Source organism: Rhinolophus ferrumequinum, chromosome 20 (assembly GCF_004115265.2).
Source record: "Rhinolophus ferrumequinum isolate MPI-CBG mRhiFer1 chromosome 20, mRhiFer1_v1.p, whole genome shotgun sequence".
In the NCBI taxonomy this organism is placed as follows: Eukaryota; Metazoa; Chordata; class Mammalia; order Chiroptera; family Rhinolophidae; genus Rhinolophus; species Rhinolophus ferrumequinum.
In genome coordinates this window covers 37759653-37766274 of record NC_046303.1, presented here as the reverse complement: position 1 = coordinate 37766274, position 6622 = coordinate 37759653, and the positions used below count along the sequence as shown (strand labels likewise).

General features: G+C 43.3%; 1 protein-coding gene across 5 annotated transcripts in view; it reads left to right on the top strand.

Annotated features, from left to right (window-relative positions):
• Positions 1–2496: 2496 nt before the first annotated feature.
• Positions 2497–6622, top strand: part of CROT (carnitine O-octanoyltransferase) — a 45231-nt gene continuing 41105 nt past the window's right edge. The window contains exons 1-2 of one of the 5 annotated variants that reach the window (XM_033088004.1): positions 2497–2613; positions 3520–3609. The gene's annotated coding sequence lies outside the window, so the exon portion shown is untranslated. Of the gene's footprint in view, positions 3070–3519; positions 3610–6622 lie in introns of all 5 variants that reach the window. The other 4 variants (XM_033088003.1, XM_033088000.1, XM_033088001.1 and 1 more) reach the window with 4 other exon arrangements.

Here is a 6622-nt window from a genome sequence, read left to right as displayed (position 1 = left end):
AGTGCCAGAAGTCGCACGGTGCCATATCTGGTGAATAAGGTGGATGAAGACACACCATAATGTTTTTGTTTGACAGAAATTGCCGTATTGCAGAATCGATGTGTAACATGGAGCCTTTCCGATGTGATCACAAAATATGATGAATGTTGTTGACGAGTGCCATCCAACGGAAAGGCAGGGATCTTCAATATGGGAAGTGGCATATAGAACCTCAGTAATAGTATGTGACAAGTTTCAACTTTTTCGATGCACTCAATCAGGTGTGCGCTATGGTTGAGAGAAGGTGTGTTTTAAACTGTGCCATTTAAATCATCCTCCATCATTACAATGCTCCGTGTCATACATTGTTTCTTGTGTACGGCAATTTCTGTCAAATAAAAACATGGGGCCAGCTCGGTGGCCCAGGCGGTTAGAGCTCCATGCTCCTAACTCCGAAGGCTGCTGGTTTGATTCCCACATGGGCCAGTGGGCTCTCAACCACAGGGTTGCCAGTTCAACTCCTCAAGTCCCACAAGGGATGGTGGGCGGCGCCCCCTGCAACTAGCAACGGCAACTGGACCTGGAACTGAGCTGTGCCCTCCACAACTAAGATTGAAGGGACAACAATTTGACTTGGAAAAAAGTCCTGGAAGTACACTCTGTTCCCCAATAAAGTCCTGTTCCCCCTTCCCAATAAAATCTTAAAAAACAACAACATTATGGTGTGCCCTTATCCACCTTATTCACTGCATCTCGTACCATGTGACTTCTGGTTCTTCCCCAAAGTCAAAATGATTCAGGACATGGAGGCAGCCATGACAACACAACTAAAGACACTCACAAAAGAGGACTTCCAGAACTGCTTTAGAAAGTGGCAAGAACGATAGAATGTGTGTTTGAAGTGAGGGGGAGTATTTTGAGGAGGATTAATGGCAATATGTCTTTTACTGCAGTAATTTTTTTTAAATTTAAACATTCACTATAGTGTTTGATCACACCCCGTATGTAATTTTTATGATTCCTGGGACATCTATTTATTAATATATTTTAAAAGATTACCTTTTTTTCCCACTGCACATTCAAGTCTGTTCCACTCATTCATTCAGTTCCACAATATTTTTTTTTTCAAGAATCCAGAAATCTTTACAGAAATATCTTATTTCCTTTTAAATAAATATCAAGACTAGGAGAAAGACAGTGAAACTAAGTGACCTTAAACTCCACGCCACCAACAGGCATTAAACATGTATAAACTTAATAAGAGGTACCAAAATTGACTAGAAATGAAAAAAAGGACAATGAAGGTTTGAGTAGCTTTTTATCATTCTGTTTAAAAATAATAAGCCAATTTTAACATTATCCACAACACAGCACTTGTCTACTGAAAGAAAAGCTCTTTATTGCTTCAGAAATTACTAGTACAAATTTACAACCCCTTGTCTGAAACCCTTTGGCCTGATACATTTCAGAATTCAGAACTTTACTAGAAAGGTGTATCTGCCATATATCATGCAACATATCCAGCAAGGGCTGGAGCTGCACTGTAATCAAACACATTAATACTTCTGTAGAAAACTTATATTTACACCAAGTGAATATTCAGTTATACACAGCCTCAGTTCAATTCAGGTCAGATTTTACTACCAAGGGAATTGGGAAAGACCGATAAAGGACTGGGACCTGTAATGACATGTTATTTTGAAATCTAGTTCTTTGTTTTTGACCTAGTTCAGAGCCACTGTAAACTACTGGTTGTTTTTTTTTTCTTTCACAAAAAATGGAGGGTGTATTTAAAATGAAACAGTAAATTTTAATTCAGAAGGTAAATGTAAAATAGATTAACCTGTGAAGCTACATTAACTACATTAGGATCTTCCTCTAGAACTTGCTTAGCTCCACTCTGGTTAAAAAAACTCCATTTCTTGGTGTGATATAAAAGACATTAGATCAACTTGGCAGTGTGAGCATCCCAGTGGACTTCAAGGACCTTGGACAAGACCTGTCTGTGGTAGGGAGGCATGGGATGGCACCGAATGAGCGCTGCAAACTTCAGCCTCAGCGGATGAAGGGAAAGAGAGGTAAGGTAGGTAGTATCAGTGTGGTCACTGTTCTCTTGCCAGGACATAGGGTGAACAATAAGATTCCTTTAAAAGGTGTTGGTGTAACTTCTTGCTTGGGGGCTGCAAAAAAACGGTCACACTGGGAAGGAGGAGTGGCTGGTAAACCGCAGCTGGGACCAAAACAAAGGGAAACACAGGTGTTGCACCACTTGGGTGAAAATGGGTCTGAGCCATCGTCCCTGCGTCCCTCCCGGAGAGTTAGTTACCTGCTCGGGCGGAGCGCAGCCGTGTCCCGGGCCTGGGCACTGTGCTGCAGCAAGGAGTCAACTGCTGCCCGGCAGGGTTTGGACAGTCCATCTGGCGTGCCCGTAGCCTCTTCCAGGCCCGCACCCAGACTCGAGCGCCGGCCCGTGGCAGGCGGGGCCGGGTCCCAACAGAGCGCAGGCCCGGCCCGCCCCGGCCTCAAGTGTGGGGCGGGACCCTCGCAGCTGCCGTCCAACCCCCGCTCCCGGGTGACCGCGGCGCCGGACCCTCGCGGCTTTCCGTCCAGTTCCCCGCTCCTCCGCCCCCTGAAGTGAGCGGGCTCGCGAGGTGGTCGGTGGTAGCCGAGTGGGGAAACCGCGGTGGGTGAGGCCACGGCGGCCCGCGGAGGCGGCGCCGCGTCCCTCCCCGAGCGCGGCCCAGGTGGGGGAAGTGAGGTCGCGTGGAACAGTTAAATCGTGCCGAGCGGCGGAGGTGCCCGGACTCGGCGAGGGCGCCGTGTTAAGAGGCAGCTTGCCTGCGGGGGTCAGAGAGGTACCCCTGACGTGGGGCTGCTGGGCTGGTCCGTCGTGGTGCTGGGTTGGATTCCTTTCACTTTGTGGGCTCTCGAGTGTGCAGAGCTTCCCTTGGGCGGAGGGGAGGAGTCTCCGAGTTCTTGTCCCACTCTGCGCTGCCAGTCTCTGCAGCCGACCTCTGAGCTCCACGTCGCCCTGGGACAGGGCTCCCGCACCAGATACCGGGGCACCGGGAGGGTCATTGTACCCCGTAGGTTTGTTCGTCTATTGGAAGGGAGTGCCGTTGTCCCCTATAGTCATTTTTATCCAGCTTTCCAGCAGATGGAGTTTTTGCGTGTGTTTGCTGTGATTTCCCAAAAGTTTGAGTCTTGGGGCGTCCCAACCTCTAGATTGCCTGTCTTCCACCTTTTTTTTTTTTTTTTCCCCTTCCGCCTCCCCCGGGTGGTCCGCTCGCAGCAGCTCTGGGCAGCCCACGACAGCCCAAGGGCAGGACTGCAGCCCAGCTCTAGGGAGAGCCATTGTTCACAGTCTTAGCTGTAGAGGGCGCAGCTCACTGGCCCATGTGGGAATCCAACCCCGATCTCAGCGTTAGGAGCCGGGTGCTCCAACCACCTGAGCCACCGGCCTGCCCCCTGCCTCCTTCTTTCAACAGTTTTTGTTAATTTATTCCTCTGGCAATTAAGCTTGTTTCTTTCTTCTCACAGTCACAGCCTAGTTCTGACCCCTGTGATCTCAAAACAGAATTATTCCAACAGGCTCCTTCGTGGTCCTAAACAATTCATCTTGGTGTACTGGTATGTGACAATCTTTTTTTTTTAATTAACTTATAGTACTTGATTCTCTTTTCCATATCTTATTGCTCCGAGGAATCCCACTATAATTAAGCCCAGCGTCATCATTATCTTAATGCATGTATAAGTTCTTTTCGAATTATATTATTTAATGTTTGTGTTTGAGAATTCAAAGCAATCCTTTATGAAAGAATCTTATATTTCATACCTTTAATGTGCACCTCTTTGTTAGTTAAGACTTCAGTGGATAAGGAATTGGTACTCTTGGTCTCAGTTTCCTAGAGTCTATTAAATGGCAGGGTGGAAGACAGAGAATAGCTTATCTTTCCTATATATATGTATTAGTTTCCTATTGCTGCCATAACAATTTATCACAAATGTAACAGTTAAAAAAACACAAATGTATTATCTCAGCTTCTATGAATCAGTAGTCTCGGTATGTTTAGCTGGGTACTCTGTTTAGCATCTCAAAAAACTGAAATAAAGGTTTCTGTAGTTCTAGGCTCTTTTCTAGAGACTCTGGGGGAGAATCCACCTCCAGGATCGTTGACTTTGTCGTCAGAATTCATTTCCATGAAGTTGCAGGGCTGAAGTCCCCATTTCCTTACTGGTTGTCAGCTGGGGTCTCTCGAAGTTCCTTAAAACCACCTGCATCTTCAAAGCCAGACAGCACCTCCAATCCTTTTCTTGCATTTAATGTCCCCCACTCATCTGTCACCAGCGGGAGAAAACTTTCTGCTCCTAATGGCTGAAGTGATTAGATTAGGCCCACCTGGATAATCTTCCTATTTTGAAGGTCAGTTGTGCTGTGTAAAATAACACTATCATAATCATGGAAGTGATAATCTCATATTCACAGGTTCTGGGGATTAGAGAGGGTGGAATTGGAGGGGGGGACATTCATAGAAACTCTGCCTAGCGTAATACGGTTGTATCAACTAGATTGTTTTTATAATGTTCTTTTGCAGTCATTTTTGTTTTATAAGTCCTAAAACAGCTCTGTCTGATCATATGATTATCTTGTCTACAGATAAGGAAATTCAGTTAAAGTTAGCTGCCCAGGGGCACATGGCTAGAAACTGGCAGAGTTGATATTTGAACCCAGATCTACATTTCCATTAGGTCTAAAGCCATGTTTAGGGATGGTGGAAGGGAAGTGCAGCCAAAGTCATAAGACAGGAAGAAAGTGAGAAACTATGAGATCTTTGTTGTATCTCGTTTTTTTGATTATCTTTTTATATTAGTGGTATAGGCTAAGCTCTTCTAGCTTAACAAAGCCCAAAATACAATAGCATGAATAAGACAAATGTTTTATTTTGTTTTTTTGGTGTTTTTTTTCCCCCCATGTACCGTGTTTCCCCGAAAATAAGACCTAGCCGGGCCATCAGCTCTACTGCGTCTTTTGGAGCAAAAGTTAATATAAGACCCGGCCTTATGTTATATTATAAAGACCCGGTATTATATTATATTAAATTATATTATATTATATTATATTTTATTAGACCAGGTCTTATATTAATTTTTGCTCCAAAAGATGCAGTAGAGCTGATGGTCTGGCTAGGTCTTATTTTCGGGGAAACAGTATCTGCAGGGAGGAGTCCAGGGATAGTAGGAAGATTCTGACAACCTCAATACAGGCATTGCTTGTTTTTATTGTGCTTTGTTTTATTGTGCTTCACAGATACTGTGTTTTGTACAAATTGAAGGCAAGACCCTGCACCAGCAAAAAAGATTACAACTCGATTTATTATGATACTCACTTTATTGCTGTATGGAACCGAACTGGCAATATCTCCAAGATATGCCTGTACATGTCTTCCATACATGGGTCCAAGGTGCTGTTCCAGTTAGTACTACCTGCTTGCTGGGCAGTGAGAAGGAGAGAAGGCACAGGTAGAACACATGTAGATTTTTATAGGGGTATGACCGGGAGGTGTCACATGCATCCCCAAATCATACTGATCTCCAAGAGAGAGTAGGAAAGATCTAGCTGTGTGGCTGTATAACCCCACTAAAACTCAGGATTCTCTTAAGAAAGAAGGAAGAAATTTATATTGGCTGAAAACAGTCTGTCACACCATTGTTTTTGATAATGCTTTATTCTGTAAGCTTTTATGAGTGGAATATTTTATTTGACTTTGGTGTTCATTTTAAAAGGTAGTATTGAAAGGACAGGAAATTCTTATTCAACATTAATGTTCTTTGATTTCTCAATTGCTATTTTAATATAAAATTTAATATAAAGGCTTTTTTGAGAGATCTCATTTTTCATTTAGCACTTGTACACCTTATTCACATTTTGGGTTAGTTTGATTTCTCTGATGAAAATTAATACAGTTGTGAAAATGTTCAAGAATTCTTTGGGATACTAGACACCATTCTGTGTAGGCCTCACAGTATCTGCACAATGAGGTTACAGCAACTTGTCAAGTGATTTTGTGTATTGTGTAATATTCTGTAACTCTACAGTTGGATGACTGTTCGTACCTCTTCATACTTTGCTCTTCAGAATTCTCTCTCTCAGCCCATCATCCTGTGGTACACATCTGAATTCTACCCACCCATTTAGATTTGCGACAGGTCCCCTCCCCCAATATCATGTGGCCTTTGTGTAGGGGAAGATTGTGGTCAAACAGATCCAGGTTTGAGTTGTTAGTTTGATCTTAAGCAAGTTATTAAATCTAAGTATTGGTTTCTTCACATGTAAAATGGCAGTGAATATTACCTGTAAGAGATAACATGAAGATCAGGCAGATAACATGTCTTCTATAACACCTACTGCAATATTTGGCAAATAGTAGGTACTCAATAAGTGATAATTATGGTGGCCACTAATCATTCTGTGACTTTTAGCACTGAGTTGTGAGGGAGGGAAAATAATTTTTCTTCTACCATTCTAAATTCTTCTGGTTGGTCCAATAATCAAACAGACAGGTTAACAGGAGAAAATAACCAAATTTATTATGTATGTACATATGGGAATTCTGTAAGGATATGGGACCTAAGGATAGATCTG